The sequence below is a fragment of the Opisthocomus hoazin genome, chromosome 5, assembly GCF_030867145.1.
Source record: "Opisthocomus hoazin isolate bOpiHoa1 chromosome 5, bOpiHoa1.hap1, whole genome shotgun sequence".
Lineage (NCBI taxonomy): Eukaryota > Metazoa > Chordata > Aves > Opisthocomiformes > Opisthocomidae > Opisthocomus > Opisthocomus hoazin.
Genome location: NC_134418.1, coordinates 63,264,074 through 63,284,846, shown reverse-complemented (window position 1 = coordinate 63,284,846; position 20,773 = coordinate 63,264,074). Strand labels below are relative to the sequence as shown.

At 39.8% G+C, this 20,773-nt stretch overlaps 1 protein-coding gene and 1 pseudogene across 5 annotated transcripts in view; one reads left to right on the top strand and one right to left on the bottom strand.

Annotated features, from left to right (window-relative positions):
• The window catches only part of CCSER1 (coiled-coil serine rich protein 1), a 745,310-nt gene that overhangs the window by 418,172 nt on the left and 306,365 nt on the right, over nucleotides 1-20,773 (top strand). The gene's annotated exons all lie outside the window — the stretch shown is intronic.
• LOC142361463 (uncharacterized) lies at nucleotides 7,477-9,116 on the bottom strand (annotated as a pseudogene).

Here is a 20,773-nt window from a genome sequence, read left to right as displayed (position 1 = left end):
TGGTAATCCGGTATCCACTCTATGCAATTTCATGGGTTTTACTCTTAAATCTGGTCCTCTGGATTTGACCTCCATTAGGAGTTGAAGCATACTGAGTGTGTTCCTCAAATACACATTTTGGTTCAATTTGATCTGAAAGGAGCCAAGTTTGTGCACTCAGTTATCTGGTATGAACCAGAAGTTCATAGGGGAGTTGGTTTTGGAACCCTATCTGAACTCAGATGTCTATATGGATACACCCCTAGACAGGTTCAGGTTTTGGTGACTTTTTTTGCATGATTAAGCTAAATACCTTAATGACACATGGGTCAGGGCTCTAGAAGGCAGGAGGGGTCCAAGAGTGCTGGTTGCTGTTTAAACATCACTTCCTCCATGCTCAGGAGCGGTGCATCCCGCTGAGAAAGAAATCTAGAAAAGGAGGCAGGAGACCCGCATGGATGAGTAAGGAGCTTCTAGCAGAGCTCAGGCGTAAGAGAAAGGTCCATGGAATGTGGAAAGAGAGATAGGCCACTTGGGAAGAGTACAGGAATGTTGTCAAAGCATGCAGGGATGCAACGAGGAAGGCTAAGGTTCACTTGGAATTGAAGCTGGCAAGGAATGTCAAAGACAACAAGAAGGGCTTCTTCAACTACATCAGCAGCAAAAGGGAGACTAGGGAAAATGTGGGGCCGCTGCTGAACGAGGCAGGTGTCCTGGTGATGGAGGATGCAGAGAAGGCAGAGCTACTGAATGCCTTCTTTGCTTCCGTCTTCAGTGCTAAGTCCAGCCCTCAGGAATCCCAGGCCCTGGAGGTAAGAGAGGAAGCCTACAGAGAGGATGACTTTCCCTTGGTTGAGGAGGACTGTGTGAGGGATCGCTTAAGTGATCTGGACGTCCACAAATCCATGGGCCCCAATCGAATGCACCCACGAGTGCCGAGGGAGCTGGCGGATGTCGTTGCTGAGCCACTCTCCATCATCTTTGAGAGGTCCTGGAGGACAGGAGAGGTACCCAAGGACTGGAGAAAGGCCAGTGTCACTCCAATCTTCAAAAAGGGCAAGAAGGAGGACCCAGGGAACTACAGGCTGGTCGGCCTCACCTCCATCCCAGGAAAGGTGATGTAGCAACTCATTCTAGAAGTCATCATCAGGCAAGTGGAGGAAAAGAAGGTTCTCAGGAGTAGTCAACATGGATTCATCAAGGGGAAATCATGCCTGACCAATCTGATAGCTTTCTACGATGACATGACTGGCTGGGTAGATGAGGCGAGAGCAGTGGATGTTGTCTACCTTGACTTCAGCAAGGCTTTTGACACTGTCTCCCCTAACATCCTCCTAGGGAAACTCAGGAAGTGTGGGCTGGATGAGTGGTCGGTGAGGTGGACTGAGAACTGGCTGAATGGCAGAACTCGGAGGGCTGTCATCAGTGGCGCTGAGTCTAGTTGGAGGCCGGTAACTAGTGGTGTCCCCCAGGGGTCAGTACTGGGCCCAGTCTTGTTTAACTTCTTCATCAATAACCTGGATGAAGGGACGGAATGTACTCTCAGCAGGTTTGTGGATGACACTAAACTGGGAGGAGTGGTGGACACACTAGCAGCTTGTGGTGCCGTTCAGTGAGACCTGGACAGGCTGAAAAGTTGGGCAGAGAGGAACCTGATGAAATTCAACAAGGGCAAGTGCAGGGTCCTGCAGCTGGGGAGGAACAACCCCATGCATCAGTACAGGCTCAGGGCGGACCTTCTGGAGAGCAGCTCTGCGGAGAGGGACCTGGGTATGCTGGTGGATGACAAGTTGACTATGAGCCAGCAGTATGCCCTGGTTGCCAAGAAGGCCAGTGGGATCCTGGGATGCTTCAAGAGGAATGAGGCCACTAGGTCGAGGGAGATTCTTCTCCCCCTCTACTCTGCCCTACTGAGGCCCCATCTGGAGTACTGTGTCCAGTTCTGGGCTCCCTGTCGCGTTAAAGGGGGGGGTAAGGGGAGTCTGATATTCAGCTAGCCTGCCAGAGCCCTTGCAAGGACTTTCACTGAAACAGTTTCGCAAAGTTGAAACAATAGGTAATTTATTCAAGCGACAGTAATCACAGATTCGGAATTGCCGTTGATAAATTCACTGTCTACAAAAGTTGAGCTCAAAGTAATAGTTTAGCGCTTTAGTTAACAATGTGTTCCCGGGGATACGTCTGACAAAGTCAGAGGCGCGACTCTTTCCAAAAAGGCGTCCCTTCTTGGGGGGGGAAGAGAGGTTCAGGCCCGTCGACCCGTCCGTCAGGTGAAGTTCTCGCTTGGCTCCTCCTCCCAAAGAGAGTTTTCAAGTGCCAATTTTTATATGTTTGGAAATCTTTTTGCAAGGTGGGACTAAGTCAATTATTGTGTATCGATTGGCTCTTGGCACGGAATGTCGTGTCGTCAGAAGCGGGACTCAGCAGTGTGACACGCCTTCGGAGCGGGCATCTTGGTATGTGTATTCGGGGGCCATCTGTGCTTTGTCCAAAGCAATCTCTGAAGCAATCTCTGGCTGCGCAGCCTCCGTGGCGCCCCACAGATCACTGAGTTTACAGTGATGGGCTATCCCCCCTTACTTTTGTCTGATAAGATAAGCACCAGTTATTTACTTCGTTTGTTAGCTCTTCGTCTCTTGATGCCTCAGTCCGTTTGTCTTTTGTCTTGCATTCGACAAGTCCAGCAAGGCCATCGATTACACTCCCCAGTTCAAGAAAGATGAAGAGCTACTGGAGAGAGTCCAGAGGACGGCTATGATGATGGTGAGGGGACTGGAACATCTCTCCTATGAGGAGAGGCTGAGGGAGCTGGACTCGTTTAGCCTGAAGAAGAGAAGGCTGCGAGGGGACCTTATAAATGCCTACAAATATCTGAAGGGTGGGTGTCAGGAGGATGGGGCCAAGCTCTTTTCAGTGGTGCCCAGCAACAGGACAAGGGGCAATGGGCACAAACTGAGGCAGAGGAAGTTCCATCTGAACAGGAGGAATAACTTCCCTCTGAGGGTGACGGAGCACTGGAACAGGCTGCCCAGGGAGGTTGTGGAATCTCCTTCTCTGGAGATATTCAAGACCTGCCTGGACAAGGTGCTGTGCAGCCTGCTGTAGGAGACCCTGCTTCGGCAGGGGGATTGGACTAGATGACCCACAGAGGTCCCTCCCAACCCCTAACATTCTATGATTCTGTGTTGTTCTGTGTTTTTTTCATTTGAAGTGTGACCTAGTGTACGTCATGGATTAAAATGGAAGTGAACTTCTGTTAACTCTTAACCGTGAAGATGCTATGGTTCCTGTCAAAAGATTTAAAGACTAAGATCTTTTCCTCTCATCTTAGAGCTATGATATGAATTGGATGTGTTGAAGGGCCACCTTAGGTGAGCAGCTATATATATAGCATCATATGTGGTTGTATTTTCTTTTTAAGATCTGAAGTGGATTGTTTGCACAAATTTAACATGTGATGTGTGACTACAGTAAGCAATAAAAATGTTATTTCTTTGATATTTGAAGAAAGCACCATGAATAGCTCTATTAGTGTTTTGAAGTTGCCTTTCTCTGAGAAGTGACTGAAATGTTCACTTGAATTCCATGTTTCTGCTTTTCGGTGACTGTGAATCACTGAAAGATGCACACGTTGCAAGTGGAAAAATCATTATTCCTTCCTTACAGTGCCTAATCAGTTTATAAAAATCCTGCTAGTCCCATAATTGTGGCATTTATGCCATTGTGATATCATCAGTGTAGATCTAAAGAGAGAATGACATCTTGAATGCTGGGTGATAGCATAAAATTTTGCTGTTAATGAATGAACTAGAACAGAATTCATTTAATTCTCTCTGATTATCTCTGAATGATTCATCATATTAAAAACCTCTGCAGTTCTACAATTTCAAGCAAGCAGAAACCAGTCACTTGACGAAGTTGATGACAGAATTTCTGTTATGTTTGATTAGGTCAGATTTGTCCCATGTAATTATGGATACAAAGAAAACAAATTTGCTGTGGAAGAGGTTTATGCTGCTATTTTGTGATTATTATTGGGCTTTGCTCCCATTTAAACTCCATTTCCTGCTGATACCTCTGTCTTCTATCTCACTGAATGTTGTTTCTTATTGTACATTTCCTCTAAATTTTTTGATTAAATAGATCTTTTGTATCTCTATTCTGTTTACGTCTCTCAAAAGTTCAAAGCCAAAGTCTGATTTCTCTGTTTATACTGAGTGATGCTTCCTTCCAAAATTGATACTATGTGTAGAATATGTTGCTATATGGAATAAATTTTGGAATCTGTGTGTTCAAATTCTAAGCAACAGTAAAGAAATCAACCCAAAACCTTGAGTAGCTGATCATTGCTTAGTTCTGATAGGGGATACTTAAAAATGAGATGTCCAAGTGTAAAAGTTTGTCTTCAGCCTTTAAGTCGCAAGGTGAACAATCTGTTTAAGATAAAGCACAATAGTTTTAGGGAGTTCATTGAGCCTCTCACAGGCATTATGTTTACTCGAAGTTAGGCAAAATGAGGCATCTGACAGTTAGGTTTATTCCTCTTTGGTAACTTGGACTTAGTGTCTGGGCACCTAAAGAGCTGCTTTGAAAATCTGGCTCTTACTGCATTATTCACAGCTCTGGAATGGGAGGTCACACTCTAAGAAAGATTATGCTAAATCCTTGACCACTTTCTCAAACATTAGAAACCTTCAATTATGAAGAAAATGAAATCACTTGTTCCTTAGTAAGGAACAGGAAAGCTGTGTCCTAAATCCTGTGCGTATCACTTAAAAGACCTACATATTCTTTACCTGTAGTCCTTATTGATAGTTAGAGGAAGACTATGTGTTTTGGGAAGTGCTTCAAAATACAGTCATTTTCATTTATGAAGTGTATTAAAAACACTGGGATAGTTCTGATGTTCTGACTTTTGAAGTGCCACTATAAGATTTTATATTGGCCTTTATAAAATTCAACAGAATCTTCGAGTGTCTTTTGGATAAATTCTTTCACCTACCCAAGATTTTGCAGTTGTTGCTGTTGTCAGAATACCTGTGTAGTTCCACGTGATTTTTTATGAAGAGTTGAGGGAAATTGAAAGTTTTTCCCTTAATCTTACATGTATTCCAGATTGTTGTATAATCTTTTTCTTATGCTATCTGGGATTATTAGTTACTTGATTGCTCTTCGGCTAGAAGTATGGTTACAGAGGCATTACCACTATATAGTGCTTTTCTCAGTCCAGTTCTTTGACGCTGTTATTTTGAATAGTCCTTCACTGAAACAACATCAACGAAACCATAAATGGACTCTATATATTTTAATGAAAGGTTGAAAAAGATATCTGTATGACGTGTAGTACCTGACATTAAGTGCTGTCGCAAGCAGGAAATCTGGGATTTTTCAATTGACATTAAGTGGGAAACTGTTACTAACATTTGATATTAAATGTGTGCAGTGGAACTGAATTGCTACAAAATGAGTTAGTGGAATAAAAAGTTCTTTTTCCATTAAGTGAGATTTTTCCATTAGACCACCTGTTACGAAACAGAGCTGACTATCCTCACTGTTCCAATGCTTAATTTAATGTGTATGGCATAAGATGTTTGCTTTGAGGTAATAAATGTATTTCTTTTTCTTTATTAGAGTGGGAAGCTGCTTTTTGAAAGCTTTGAGTAGACTGTTTCATTATGAGTGAACATTACCAGGAGGTACCCGTACCTGGAGATGTGTTTTGACCAAACTCTCTAAGTTGAAGCACCATGATTATGGAGTTAAAGAATAGCAAGGACATTAGAGTATAACCTTTGTCTTAGTATGTTGTGCAGACGTACTCATCTAGTTCAGTCAATTTAAGTCCAAGTCGGCGTACCCTTAAACCCTTTGAGATGTGTTTTGCAATACAGAGGCTATCATTGCTTTGAAACTTTGTGCTCCTACAGTTTCTTCTCTACTAAATCAGTAAACTTAATTTTCTATAATACAAATCCTAGTTTGGATCCATTTACCGCTGTTCAAAAGCTCTTGTGCCAGCAGAGCTTGCTGTCTGAGCTGGGCGGTGTTCGTAGCAGAGTTTTTTTGTTGCAGTGTGAGTGTGCAGGAGTCTCTAAAGAGCAGGTCTGAAAGATGGAGCTGCTAAATGCAGCTGACTGCTTCCTACAGCAGCAACTAGTGTGTGATATGAGAGCAACTGTTGTTCCTTTATATTCCCTGTACATGTAAGCTGCACAGTTGCAGGTTCTGTCAGCAGGAGCTGCCTGCTTCTCACGTCATGGTATGGGCTTGTTGTGTTATAAGGGATGGAGGAATTTGGCAGAAAATAAACCCCCTTGCTTTCTAACTCTCCTCACCGGAGTGGGAGGCTAGGTGCGGCTAGGTTTAAACTCTGAGTGATATCCGATTTGCCACTACCAGTCCAGTCGTGTTTAATATGTATGTTAAACTACCGTGATTCTGGATACACTAATGGCAGTCTGCACCTTCAGTCCAGTCGTGCTCATGAACTAGCACGGCCATGCTCTGGGGTTCAGTCGCGTTTAGTGAGATTCTGTGACAACTGGCTACTTAAACAGTGCAGTTTTATTTGTGGAACAGATATATAGGCTTTTTGAATTGTCGGTGATAGTGACTGTCTGCAAGAAAGCACATGCAAATATGATGTTATGAAGTATAAAACGCGTCAAAAGGTTATAAATAATACAGCCTGGCTATAAACATTGGGGAGTAACTCTCTAGAGAGATTTCTAAGATTCCTGAGAAAAACGCTTAATCTAAGTCTCACCCAAGGTGTCCCAAGGGGAGGGAGAAGCAAGTCTCAGCCCATCGGCCGATCCTGGTAGTCAGAGACAGTCTGAGATGGAGTTTCCCTTGACTTGCTCACGGTGTTATCTGCTTCTCCGAAAATCCCCTATTTCCCTGGCTATTTTTATATCCTTTCTACATTTAAGGTGGAGTTTGAGTGACTGTTGTCATACATACCTTTTATCATGATTGGTGTAAAATGCTCTCGCTTCATGTTTAAAGGTATAATTTACAAAAAATCGAGGACGCAGACTGAAAGAGGAGTGATCACACCTCGAAGATGGGTAGCCTTCGGGATGGAGGTGTGTTTTGGTATTAAAATGGTATTAAAACAAGCAAAGTTCACGAAAGGATAGCACTTCGGGGAGGTTTCGAAAACCTGTTGGCTCAGGGGGCCAGATGAGCTGCTTATTAGTTCTAGAGGACCATCTCTTCCCGCTTTATCATCATGGAGAATGGCCACGGAATCTCCACTCCGTCCTCTATGGTATGTTGCAGGGAGCTGCTGTGTTAGTGGATTCCTCGCATGCCTGCTGCAGCTGTGTCCCATCCTCAGAGCTCTTTTTGATTTTATGCTTTTCCTCAATGGGTGAACAATGCTGCATTTTTCATATAAACTTTTAATTTTCAGATGTAAAACCTTAATTTTACTAACAATTCCACATATTCCACACGGTGACTAAAGTCACTCAAACTTCACTAGTTTTCAGACTAATCTGGAATGTCACACATGCTCTTATGGCAAGGGTTGTCAAGTACAAACAAATTTTGGGGAGCTAGCAAGCAAGTTAACTTTTTCATCATAAGCCAAAGTTTAACGTACAAAGCAAGTGTCAAAACAAAGCACAATATGGTGAGTATTAATAAAACAACAACGGGATGTAACATCTTGTTAAAGAGTCCTGTAGCTGTTGGCGACCATCCGAAAAGAGTGTCCCACCAATTGTGTTCTCCGTCCTTTTTGACTCTCTCCAGTACCTGATGTATTTCTTCCACATCATGATGGACAGTAATCAGAGTTTTTTGTCCATTCTCTTGGGCTTCTTACAACAGTTGCTTCGGGTCATCATGTTGCAGCAGCTTTTTCACCAATGTGATGTTCATTCCAATGGGGACAGGTAGTAAATTGCATGTCAGTGTATAGTTAGTTTGTAATAGCTGGTGAGACGTAACAGGAGCTAAGTAACTGAAATTGCATCCCACAATGTTAGTAAAGTTGCAAACACAAAAATTCAAATGATTATCAATATCTGTGGCTGTGTCATCTGTGAATACAAAACTACAAGGAGATCTCATGTGAACACATCCTTTCCCAATATATACAAGCACAGTGTTGGGGGCATCATCAGGATGTATTTCAAAATGACAAATATTTTGTTCAGTGTCAAGACAAATGTCTTGTGCTTTAAGGATATTACGCTCACGAATAAAATCTTGTTGTTCTCGTGTGATACTTGCATAGACGTCAACAGTTTGCCATTTGTCACCATCCTTTTTAGCCCACACTCTATGCTCAATAGGATAGAATACCATTCCATTGTGATTCAATCCTAATGCAGTGATTGGGTATATGGTATATACCGAGGCATTTCGTATCGTTAAGACAAAAGCAGTGGCCTTACTCTCAGTGGGGTCATAGGTGAAATTAACAAGGTACCACCAGGATTGAAATTTTTTCTCAAAGACAATGGCATTATCCCATATCACTTCTTGAATTTCGGTAGGCAAGGTGCCTTCTTCACCTTCCCTTATAATTGCAGCAGTCATCGATTGCATCCAAAGCTGGGCTTGGATACAGCTGAGTGCTAGAGAGACATTGCTTTGGGCTGCACGAAGTGCGTTTGCAATCAGCTAATGGTCCTTTTCACTTGTTTCTTCCCACTGAGGTAATATGTTAGAAAAAAGCCATTTGTGATTTCCCAGGGCTAAAAGGGAAGACCGTAGGGGGTGTTGTAACCTATTCAAGTCACCAGTAGTTGTGACTAGTTTGTTGGCTAGTATTTCAGCATCTATACTGTTTAAGACTCCCGAGCTTGTTCCTAAGATACCAGTCACATCTCTCTTCAATCGTTGTGAGGAGGCAAGGGTCCGCTCATGTAACCATGCATACCATCCTGCATAGGATGTACCCAGGAAAGGTAATCAAGTGGGTTTGATGGCTGAGACATTCATCTGCATTGATAGTTCCACTCGCTTGAGAGAGTAGGTCGGGTAAGCAACATTTGTTGCTGACTGGTATTTTTGATAACATAAGGACCAATGTTAAAGATGTAAGGATTTAGGCTTGTGGGTGTCCGAATGGATTCATTCTCAAAAATTTGTTGGGGTGACACCGTGATTGGCACAGGCATAGCCGTAGTTGAAGTCTTTTCCTGTGATATGTCCAACCCAAATTTAAATGATAATGCTCTGTCTCTTCTTCCAGTGCTTCCCAAATAGACAACAGATACTGACTGAATTATAGTAAAATTGAACCAATAAACATCAGATGCACAATGTTCCCTACCTATGGTGGGTTCTGTTCTTTGTTCAGGAAATCTTCTCATAGTAACTTGGGTTGAAGGAGGGAAATCTTTTCTACTGCTAGCATTAAAAGTTCGACAACCTATGTGGATTGTTTTCCCTTTATCAACCTTCTATCTATGCATCGAATGCTTCCATTCTGGTTCATGTAATTGTAATTCCCTGTTGTCGTATATGATGACAGTTGCTAAACTCATTCCCTCTAAGTCTTTTCCCATAATCCCTGTATGTCCAAAGTAGGCCTTTGACCAAGGGTTATCAGAGACTGTGGTGTGAAGGGGTCGATTTTTAGATCCACCTTGCAGGGTCTTCACAAGATCATTGTCAGATGGTTCAAATAAAGGGAGCGGAGTTGAACTAGGTTGTGTAGTTTGGTCAGGCTTGATTGTGTTTATTTGAAATTCGAAGTGCAACGCCATTTCACGCTGTTGCCACTGACGACTTACAAAAGTGGGTTCCACAAGAATAAAATTATGCCAGCAATCCCGCTGTTCAGTGACACAATACTTGGTTGTCACTTGGCTTGAGTTCCCGGGACGAGATATCCCTATTCTTGTGACTTTCTTATGAGCTGAGCCATTGACCATCCTACATCCTATATGGATTTCTTCTCCCACCTTATCTCTCAGGGATGGATACCAACTATTCCAAATCCACTCACGTTTTGAAAACACCCTGTTGTTATGTAAGGCCACAGTTGCCAGAGTTATCTTTTCCTTTGACACCCCTGTCCTTGCATTGTGTCTAATAAAGGCCTGAGACCATGGCCACTTTGGGTCCTGTTGACTACAAATTAAAGGGAAATGTATTGGTAAGATCAATTGACAAAATTCCTTGGATGCACTCAAGGTCAGCGTAAGCCAATGTGTCTGTCCATGTGCAGTTCATCCAGAATTCCTGTGAACACAAAAGCGAAGAAAAACACGCTTGGTCTTTGTCGACCGATGGGGTTCAAGGGAAGGTGAAATCCACCGGGTGCTGATCCAGTGTATTTTTCCTGAGCAGTCTTTGGCTTCCCATGAATAGGGATTTTTAGGAGTGACTAGTACCATTGGCACTGCTCCAGTTTGAGGCATTTTTACCAGCACAGGTTGTTCTGCATAAAAACCTGTAGGATATTCTCCCGGTTTGGTATGTATTTTTGGAGCAATAGTGGTAGCTGTTACACAGAAAACCTTTATTTTGGGGTAGCCATCTCCACTCCATCTGTTATTTAATTGATAGATGGCATTAGGTAGTCGCAGATGCCATTCAGGCTCGTGAGTTTTCGCAAAGCGTTTAAGCAATCCATTGGTGCGCTCAACAATGCCATTTGCCTGAGAATAACAGGGAGTGTGGAATACCCACCGAATCCCTTCCTCCTTGGCCTAGTCTTGTACCACTGTAGTTGTAAAGTGTGAACAATGCTACGTTTTTCATATAAACTTTAATTTTCAGATGTAAAACCTTAATTTTACTAATAATTCCACAGGGATGTATAAATGTTAAGCACCCATACTAAGCAGTTGGCATTTCTATCGGTATAAATGCAATCGCAACCAAGGCCACGATACGCAATACACAGGTTTGTCAGCTTCAGTAAGAAGTTGCTTTCCCTAACTAACACACTGTGTAGGTGAGGAACAGCTTAGTCGGTTGCTGCTGAAAAGCCGCGGAATTTTTAACGTGGAAGGTCTTGTACCTCTTCTGATGTTCCCATTTACTGAGATTTCAAATGGGATTTCAGAGGGAGCTGGTAACTAAAATAATAAGCAAAGAAAGTAGAATGATTTTATATTGTTTGTTTGCCCAATGATTTTTCTGGTTTTCTGTACATTAAGAGAAATTTTCTTGTTACAAGGAATGTGTCTAAACATAGCACAGAATACAGGTTGTTTATAGGACTTGAATGCTTTGAGTAGCTGTTTTCCTCTAGTTCAAAGAGGAAGAGCATTTTGTAGCACTGAAAAAAAAAGATGTATTTTTTAAAGGACACTTTTTATTACAAAGTACCTTAGTGATTAAGACCGTTTAGTATACTCCACACAAAGTATTAATGTGGAAATTGCCTATGCATGACAGTTAATGTAGTTCATTGACAAATGTTAGCATACTGTCATATAAGGGACAGAAGACGTTGGAAACCAAGATACAGTTGATCTGTATTGGAAATCAAGATCTCATTTTTGACTGTGGTTTGCAGAGATGGATGTGTGCAATAGTTGCTTTTTTTTTTATTTATTTTCCGTGTTTCAGCTGTTGGGAAACAAATTCTGAAATGAAAATCTGTATTTTGAAGTGGTAAATTTTCTTATTTACTGAACAACATGGATGACTCATTTAATTAAATAAAAGAGCCCACATCAGAACAATTCAAATAGTTTTTTCATAAATTGTTTTGTTTTACAGTGGTTCAACAAGCACCTGATTTTTCTTTTGCCAGTTTATCCACAGAAAGCTTTATTATTATCTATTTGTGTTACTTTAAAAGGGGTGATCTAAGAGTAGACGTTAGCTGTGTTAGGTAGACTGCAGATTTGTGGCAGTCAACAGCCTCTATTCTGAGGAGCTGAAACATCAGCACTTATTTTTAACAAAGTGTGCTATGTCTCTTTCAATTGCTTTATGAAAGGCTTATGCGATTATGGGAGTTTAACAAATTACCAAATGTATCATCAGTGGACAGTTAAGTGTGATCAAACTGATTTTGCTATGGAGGTATTAGAATATCTCCTTATTGTCTTATGGGGATAACACTTACTGCCGTGTGGTGAAGGATAGTTTATAAGATTATGAATGAGAAAGCAAATATATTTTGCCATTGAGAGATGAGTACAGAAACACAAGGAAATTATCTAATATGTATGTTTCTGGGTACTTAAATTTCTGACGTCTCTAACTCCCATACCCTTTTGTAGGCTAAAAGGAAACAACATTTTGATGTTCAAGACCTCATTATCTACATGGAGCAGGCAAGAGAGCTTGTTTTGTAACATACAAGAGTGAACATGTTGCTGTACTAGCTTACTTCTCTTCCAAAGTGGAAGTACCTACTTCCAAATACGCATTAATTATAGGATGCAAGTAAGATTTCCTTTTCATATTACAGGCTGCATATGAAATACTATCTTCCAGAAGAATAGCCTAACACTAAGCTCTTTAAAAACTGACATCTGTGAAACAACTATTAACGGTATTGAAACAACATGGTGCATTTACTATTCTCATTTAATGATTTCAGTGATCTACCCTTATCATTATTAAAAAGTGACAGAAATTATTTGGTTTAGTTTTCAAAAAGCGTTAGTGGTGTTGTCAGTATGTTAGTTGCATCCAATTGCTAAGACACTGACAGAGTCAATTACATTCAAAAACTCTTCTCTATAAGAAGCCAGAGGTTAATCTAAAACTGAAAAGTAAGGAAGATTGAGTTCCATACCATCCTCTGGGTCATTTCCTGCTGCAGCAAAGCATTTGAGCATTACATGTGATTTAAAACGTAGGGGGGTTTGAAGTAATTTGAATTATGCATGATCTTAAAATTAGGCATGTGTATAAGTGCTTGGCTAGAAGTTAGGCTTTAATTTTCCTGAAATTTCATTGTGAGCTGTGTTGCGTGCTCCATTGTAATGCTTACAGCTTTCTCCATAAGGTGGTAAAAATATAAGGGTTTAAGAACCATCACTTATTTCTAAAAATATAAGAACCATGATCAGTTGGTTCAGCTGAAATGTCAGTGTCATATAGACACCTATCTCTAATAGTGGATGGTAGCAGATGCCTTGGGAAAGACACCACACTACTGCTTTTCCTAGCATAGCTTCACATTTTACAATTATTTGCTGGTTTTGAGTATTCTGAGTTGAAGTTTTATGTTTGTGTTTTATAAACACTGACGGATTTTTTTTTTTTCTTCTCCAAATCTGCTAAGTAAACTTTTGAATCAATCTATGCTTTTTACATCCATAATATGCTTTATCCGTGAGAGGTGTTCTTTAGTAACACGTGTGTTTCTGGAGAGTAATAAATTCTATCTTCCCGTATGCACATATATGAAGATGGTATTACCATTTTATATCAGTATGACATCGACATTTATAGATTGTCAGTCTTTCATCTGAAATTCAGACTCAGCCAAATTGCCTTGCGTCGTGATGCTACTCTGGGAGAAGTCTTCGAATTATGGTGTTTCATTAACACTCTGGATATTGAAGAAATTGTCTCTCTGTTTAGGTCACCTTTCAAGGTCTCCAAAATTGTCTCAGGTGAACGTGTGATTTTTTTTTTTTTTTTTATAATTTTTTTTTGTCTTCAATTTTGGTTCCATGTACATTCTTTAACTTTTTGGAGATTGTTTCTGTATTCTCTCAGTTTTGTGTGTGCATAGGTATCTGGACATTTTCCATTGCAAGCATTATCTGAATCAAAATGATGTGTGGTTTTCTGGCCTCAGACTGTCAGGTTGCTGAGTACAATTTCAAAGGCCAGTTTTGTTGTACTCCATTCCATTTCTCTACGGTTTTCTGCTCACTTCCAGTCTGTAAGGAGATGGTGTTAGCAAGGTCACTGAGTACTAAGAGATGTGCTTCCTGGTCAATGGTTTAGTTTAACACTCTGATCTTGATAGGAACCAAGTAGAGGAAAGCAAAGCTGATCTCTGTCTACCAATATTACAACCCCCACCAACATTCCTGTGGTAATTTCACTGTTTACTTTTTGCCTAAGACAAAAAGAAAAAGCAGTTAGACTTATGCTGACTGCAGATAATGTATTTCCACATTTTGAGCAGAATAGAACTGAAGATGAACAAAATGCATTTACTAAAATATTGCCAAGATATTGGTATTTTATAAGCAGTATAAAAAATTTAATTAGTTCCTTCATTTTGAATCTACCTATCTAATGTACTGTTAACCTAGATGTGGGTATTTATTTATTTGAATACATACGCAAATGTTTTCAATATTACTTTATATTCATACCCAAATTCCATCAATATTCAGCATTACTAATTTGTGTCACTTTCCATTTCCTACTCCCATTAATGTGAAATTAAGAAATTAACTCTGACTCCACAGGTATTGGTATGTACTTACATGTCTCATAAGTATTCATATGTTGTCCCAATAAAGTTTTAATCTTCTTTCAGATCTGCAGATGAGAATAAAATATGTACATCAGTGTTAGAAATTCACTGTGATATGTCTCGTGTAGGCTGATTAGGCTGTGCATTCAAATTAGGCCTGGAAATGTCTATTATATTTTGGAATGACAGTGTTAGGTGTATAAAACCAATGCTGCTCATACCAGGGTTTGTGGCTTCCTTTGCCCTCTTCCCCAGAAGTTTGCTGGAGGTCTCCTGGACAGTGCCTCGCAGAGAAGCTGGTTCCTGCTCCTTTCCAGAGCTTTGCGTGTGTCACAAGTGTGACAAGCTGGCTGATAATGGGTACTGAAGCCCTCAAATCCTTTTTCTCATGAAGAATAGGTGCTTTCTGTGTTTGACCATGTGTTTCAGTGTTTGGTGAGCCACTTCTGGAGTGGCTTGCAATGAATGACTTGGTGTCTAGAAGGGCTTTTCAACTGTGAAAATGAAACTTATCATGGAGACAATGCTTTTCTTAAAAAAAAAGAAAAAATTCCATACCCACCAAACAGTAGCATTGCTTTTAATGAAAAAGGAATTTATTAATCTCTTGAACACAAAGGAAAGCCCAAGGACAAATACAGCTTTTATTTTGAAAAGGAGAAAGTACAATATATTCATTATTCTGTGGGACTTTTTAGTGGTTGTACAAACTGCTGAAGTACTTTGGCACTTGGTAGTGTCCTGAAACTTCAGGATAAAATGGGATTTTCCTCACAGGAACTTATTCTGTGGGATACAGTTCTAAAGGTGTAAATCTGTGTGTGTGTATGTTTAAGAAGCCTGATGGCCAGTTTTATGTGAGAGTTATTACTAGTTTCTTGAGATTTTCTGGGAAAAATTTACATGTGTAGAATGTAAGCTCTTGTTCAATGCAGCACTAATGTGTTTTAGAAAGAGATCGTATGGATTATGTTGTAAATAATTTTGGTCCTGATTGTAGTATAGTCCATGGTGAGACAATGAAATATTTTTTTGTGTGGATTTACCCTAAAATATTTGGCTATGTAATTTTTGGTCTTACTAGAACTTATATTTTTATGGACCATCCCTGTTGTTTCATGTCAAACAGATATATTCTGATTAGTGGAAAAATATGAGCATTACCATTCTCTATCCACTGCTGCCTTCCCCTCCAAAAAGGGCTCAAATCTTAGCTGTTCATATTTAATATTTAGGCTTACAAAGTTTAAGGATTTTTTTTCCTCATTGATTTATCAAAAATGAAAGCTGTTAAGAAAGTTATACACATACCCTTAGTAAAAATGAACTTTGAGGTAAGTCTTAAAAACTATAAAAGCTATTGTCCTTCTAGAATGTAAAACAGAAATAGAAGAGGGGAAAACACTGAATCAGTGTATTGGAGAATAGCATGTAGGAAACCTGTAGTCAGCAAAGCTGCTATGGAGCTGAATACAGAACATTAGTATTCTTTGATAGGTAATACTTTAGTAAAATATTACAGTAAAAGTTGCAGGTGATGAACTTTTTCCAGAAAACTTTCTTGTGTGTGTTTCTTCTGTTCCACAAGACAAAGTAGAAAATAAATTAATACACTACTTCTGAAGATATATTGGGATCCTTGAAGGCGTATTTCTTCCATAGTGTTGTCCAGTCTTTCACACATACATCTATCAATGTTGTCAAGTTCTCAGTTGCTTCTGACAGAAAATACAATTTTATGCACTATAATGTTGGCTGCAAAATGCAAATTCAAGTGATACTCCACCAAGTCCACCATTTGTAAGCAACACTTTGAAGTTACATGCTGCATATATAATTTCTGATACACAGGAGTTAAGATAGTTTTACATTTTCAAATGTTTATCCCTGCAAGTTCCACCAATTTTGGTCATCTGTGTAGGTTAAAGAAAGATAAAGTCAACTCTAAAATGAAATTCAAATGAAATTCTGGTGTATATTCATTGTTAAACACATGGTTTATTACTTTGCTAACCTGAAGTAATAGAGAAGTAATATTCATAGGAACTCAGTTGTATTGATCAAAAAACAAGAGCAAACATCTGAACAGTTATACTGATGGATGGGAAGCCTCTAACCCAAAGAACGCTTTCTAGCTGTGGTAACAGGAGTTCAGCTCTATGTGCAAGTGTCTTGTGCATCTGAAGTCCCAGTCTGGAGTAAAATAAGTTGTTCTCTGAGCATGCTTGTAACTATATTTACATTTACCTTTTTTAAAAAAATATTTTTATTCTGGTATCTGTGGGAGAAAATAGTGGAAAAAATTTGCAAGCAACAGCAGACTCAAATCTTTCATGGCCATCTATGGACAAGGCTCTGGTTGAATTTTAAAGACGCCAGTGTCTTCAGGATGTAGCAGACAAAGCTGATTTTTAGAGAAAGAAATCGGCATTGTTCTTCAAGTACTTTTTGCTGGTGTTTACATGGCCACTAAGGAAAGTTCTACTGAGGTTGAAATACTCTTTGTTAACTGTTGAAAGCCAAACAAAATCACTCATGATTAAGATTTTCTAGATGTTTTTTAAGCATAATAAATTGCATTTTAAAACAAAATGCTTCAATTCAGGGCTTTTTTTAACCTTGAAAACTGTAAATTATGGATTCATTTTCTGAGGTTTTTTGCAGCTCAATGTAGTGTATTCTTGAACAGAATTTAAAGCCTACTTTTACAGGCACTTGATCTAATTCACTGTTGCCACAGTAACATGAAATTCTGACTTCAGTATTTGGCAGGCAAACAAAGGAGGAATTGACTGTGAAGTATTTTCTGTTTAGGTATAATTATTGTGGATCTTTATTTTGTAGTTTGTCGGGTTGCTTTTTGTTCCTTTGTGGGTTGTAACTAGTGTCTGCTTGAATGAAAGACTGTAATCAGTTCAAAATGTTGTAGATTTTAGAGCTATGCCTTCCAACATCTTGTATCCACAAAGTACTTTACTTTTTCACAGTTTCTAGTTCTCATTGTGAAATTACAGTGCTTGTTTGAAATTGTACAGATGTCATATGTCTTACATAAACTTTTATATGAGTGTTTTAATGATTGTCACTTCATAATTGTGTTATTAAAGATCAAACCAAGTATTCAGCACCAGATTTTCATTTTAAAAATCCTTTAAGCAATTGTTTAGAACATTATAAACCATTTTAGGCTGAGGTTGGCTGTGTTTAAGTTTCTGGTTTTTTTCCTAAGTCTGAAGGAAAGATTTTGAAATATTGTGCAAAACAGACATTTATGTGGTACCAGGTAATCTCCAGATTTCAAATGTTAATAAAGCAGACTCTTCTGATTCCAAAGTGGTGTGAAATAGCATGTAGTTGAAATCAGCAAATTCTGTGCTTGCTTTCATCCTTCACTAGATCTGAATAGTTTTTGTCACAAGGTTGTTGGAGTATTAATCAGCTTTCAAGCAGCATGGCTTTCGCAGTTGCATGACCCTTTGATGAAACTGCCAGTTGCAGTCATGCAAGACTGAAATATGGCAGGGAAGGAGGGTGATGATTAAAATGAATTTAGAGAAATGGGAATCTATTTCATTAACATGTATTTAACATTTATGGGAGTTTCTGGGTGTTAAAGGTTTCTCATTGTTCTAGCAGTAATAAGAAAAACAGATATTTCCACACCCCGCCGCTTATTAGTTGAAGCAAGTTGTAATAGAGAGATTTTGTTGGTGTAGTAGTAATTTCCCAGTTTCCAGTGAGGGAAGCTGCACTAACCTAAACAGAATGAATCTACAAAATGCTGAATTTAATAAAATTAAATTTCCTATAGCTGCATGCCTTCATATAGGTCCCGTGCTAGGAAAAAAATGGCTAGGGGCTCCAGTGCACCCCTATGGTGGAGCTGCATCCATTATAGCACATCCTTGTGCTGGAATCTCTCTGCCTGTGACATAGCTGCTTACCAGAAGGCTCACTCCGTATTCAAAAAGGCCTGAACCACAAAGCAGCTGCCGTTGCTCGCTATCTGTTGAATGTGAATCTAGTGTTAAGAATTCATATCTATATAATAGAAAATATTGCATTGAGCTAACAAAAAAAAAATGAACGTAATCTGGGCACACTTCAAAACACAGTATATTTAATATTAAGTACTGGAATTCTCCATAGAGATTTCTTTTTTTAATATGCACCTGAAATCCATATAGCTCGTAATTTTTCTGTAACTGTACTTGTTGTATATAGAATCATAGAATGGTTTGGGTTGTAAGGGACCTTAAAGATCATCCAGTTCTGACACACCTGCCATGGGCAGGGACACCTTCCACTAGACCAGGTTGCTCAAAGCCCCGTCTAACCTGGCCTTGAACACTCTCAGGGAGGGCGCATCCACAGCTTCTCTGGGCAACCTGTTCCAGTGCCTCACCACCCTTGTAGTAAAGAATTTCTTTCTTATATGTAATCTAAATCTGCCCTCTTTCATCTTGAAGCCATTACCCTTGTCTTATCAGTACACGCGCTTGTCCAAAGTCCCTCTCCAGCTTTCTTGTAGGCCCTCTTCAGGTACCGGAAGGCCGCAGTAAGATCTCCCCACAGCCTTCTCTTCACCAGGCTGAACAACCCCAACTCTGTCAGCCTTTCCTCACAGGAGATGTGCTCCAGCCCTCTGACCATTTTGTGGCCCTCCTCTGGACCTGCTCCAACAGCTCCACGTCTTTCCTGCACTGAGGACTCCAGAGCTGAATGCAGGTCTCCAGGTGGGATGTCACCAGAGCAGAGTAGAGGGGCAGAATTACCTCCCTCGACCTGCTGACCATGCTCTTTTTGATGCATCCCGGGATATGATTGGCCTTCTGGGCTGTGAGCGCACGTTGCTGGCTTGTGTTGAGTTTCTCATCAACCAGCACCACCAAGTCCTCCTCATCAAGGCTGTTCTCAATCCACTCTCCACCTAGCCTGTATTTGTGCTTGGAATTGCCCCGACCCACATGCAGGACCTTGCTCTTGGCCTCACAAGGTTCGCACAGGCCCACTTCTCGAGCTTGTCCAGGTCCCTCTGGATGGCATCCCTTCCCTGTAGTGTGTTGACCACACCACACAGCTTGATGTCATTGGCAAACTTGCTGAGAGTGCCCTCAATCCCACTGTCTATGTTACCTACAAAGTTGTTAAAACTTTATACCTGTATTGAAGTTCAAAAACATGATCCAGCAGTTTTCACTCACCTAAGCAGTAGGCAATTCTAACTTGTATGTACTTGTATATACTTTAGAAGTTTGATCTGGGTCATACCAAAGATAATGATTTGTGCTTTGAGGGACAAGGCCTATGAGTACTGGCAGAAATCTGTTGGTTTGTTTTGTTTGTCTGTATTGTTTTTCATTCTGCTACTACCTTGCTGGTCTGAGACAGAAACTGGGGCTTGCACTAGTGTTATTTTTTATAAGAAATATATTCTTATACATTTATGTGAATGCAGATTTTTTGAAAATCCAGTTAAGTTAGTCTATGTTCTTTCTTCGTCAGACATCAATGGTTTTAATCATGCATTTCTCATCGTATGGTCTTCCGATCTCAGTTGTCAGTTTTCTTGCATCTATGGTACCTGCATTGCTCTACTGAAATACCCCAGTTCATACAGCAGCTCTTTATTACAAAGTGAAGTGCATACAAGTGCTGTTGCTGGTAGGTTTTCTGCAGTTTATGTTCTTGGTAGAGTACCTTTATGTATTCGGCTAATAAGCAATGACTGTATCTTTTTGATTGCTTCATTACCATCTTCCATGGTTCCCTGAATTTCCAGATACTTATTTTAATCATTTTTTAAGCTTTTTTCCCTGTGACATTAAAAAGGCCTAGTTTTGTTTGCTACATCTATATTTCTTGCTCTTTTTGCAGGAGCAATTCTTTACTCTTTCAAAACCACGTATAGCTTTTCTTTTTCCTCATTCTGTTATACGGAATTTAAGAAAACATTAGTCATGTGATTAGATGATTAACGCTGTGTAAAGATGCATAGCAAGAATAATTATTGAGAGACTAAATCCCTCTGACTGTAAAGTATTTCTTAAATTGCAAGTACTTGTAAGTTTATGCTTCCACTTTAATACTGATGTGGTATTAGGAATATGGTCCTTAAATTACTTTGTCACCTGTGTGCAATTAAATATAGGATATTTTCCTGTTTTACACCTGAAACTGCAGTGCTGATGTAGTCATTTTGGCTGATAACATTTGGATTCACACTGTGGTGCCCAAGATTAAATGTGATGCAAATTTAGTGTTTATAGTATATCAACCTTAGTTGGCTTCACCCTTGCTAGATTCAAGACTTATTGTTGTAACATGAATTAATGACCTAAGGCAATGCTGCGTTAAAACATTTTCATTATGTTTTTTCACTGTTTTAATTGTGGAGGATTTAATTGCAAGTTACTGTGT